Source organism: Chrysochloris asiatica, unplaced genomic scaffold, assembly GCF_000296735.1.
Source record: "Chrysochloris asiatica unplaced genomic scaffold, ChrAsi1.0 scaffold00206, whole genome shotgun sequence".
NCBI lineage: Eukaryota > Metazoa > Chordata > Mammalia > Afrosoricida > Chrysochloridae > Chrysochloris > Chrysochloris asiatica.
Window position 1 is genome coordinate 131837 of NW_006408724.1, and position 1510 is coordinate 133346.

Sequence of the window (1510 nt, forward strand, 5' to 3'; positions counted from 1 at the left end):
ATCGATGGACTCAAGCGTGGCAACAATAGTGAGGTTGGCCCAGGATCAGGCAGTGTTTCATTCTGCTGTGCATAAGGTCACTATGAGTCAGTACCGACTCGATGGCACCTAACAACAACAACATGTAATTTTGGATAAATCTGAAGAGTGAGTTACAGATGAAGGGGCTAATAACAATGGATTAGTAGGGACCCTGCTATTCCGATTAGTAGGGAAGTGAGCCATGGGTTCCAGGAAAGCCAGGACTGATAACAATTTTGTCATTTTAACTGTCCTGATCTCTGTGGGTGGTAGGCAGTATGAAGTTTCTAAGTGATGCCCAAGGCTTTAGAAAGGTTGCACGAGATCTGAGAAACAAAAGCTGTCCATTGTCTGAGCCAGTTGACAAGGGCAAGCCATATCTATAAATGACTTTTTTTTTTTTTAAAGGAGTAATTTGACTACTTCCTGGGGCTTTTCAGAAGGGGTGGGCAATACCTCTACCCATTCTGAAAAGGTACAAATTGCTACTAGTAAGTACTTCAAGTGTGACTATAGCAACCTGGTGCTCATCTGGCTCCTTCTGCATTTTGGGGAAGCTCAGCCAATCTAGCTGTTACTCCATGTAGCCAAACAATCGCAGCACATCCCGGTCCCCCTGCACCACATCCACTGTACTTTGAAAGACAGGGTTATTAAACTTGACCCTGCACAAGTACCAGACCCTCTGAGGGCTGAGGAGCTTGTGGCCTTATTTCTCCAGGATGTTCAGAGCTGTGGAGAGGCTGTTGAGGCAGTTGCGTGACTCCCCAAAGGCGTTGTAGGTGGACCAGGTGTGTAGTGTCCAACTGTAAGTAACAGGGAATTGGCGGCAAGGAGCTGATGGTCAGTAGTGCCCAGAGTTGCTCCAGGGAAAACGTCTGCCCGGAATCCCTTCTCAGAGCGCTTGCCAGTTCCTCACAAGAGAGGCCCATGCTCCTCCTCCTTCAGTATCCTCAGCTCACTCCCTGAGCTTGGGTAGAGCACCTGGCTTTGCAGTCCGCTTCAGATCCACATAGCCATACCTAGTCACTCAGGTTACCGTCACTCTTTAGTCCCTGGCCCCACAACAGGTTTACCCAGAAGCAGGAAGGTTATAGTGGCTTTGAAGTTTCTTGAGGAGATCCCATCCTAGGACCCAAAGGAAAGACTGAGACACTTTGGACCTGCTGAATTGGACTTTTTTTTCACCTAGAAAGGGATATGAGCCAGTTTTTCCCAAGGTCCTTTGAATAGTAATGGTTTTGCTTTTTGGGTGGGCTCTGCATGTCAGTGAGGACTGATACCTCTGCTCCGGTATCAACAAGAAAGGTAACTGAGTGGCCCCCTACTGTTGTGGTGACCATGGGCTTCTGGGAGCCAAGGGAAAAGGAGCCCCATCAGTCTGAGTCTTTGGCCTCTGTAAAGAAGACCTTCTGGTTGGTTTCTTTGGGCTTTTCTTTCTTATTGGGGCATTTGTTGGTTTTGGTGTGTTTTTTTGTTTTTTTTTTTT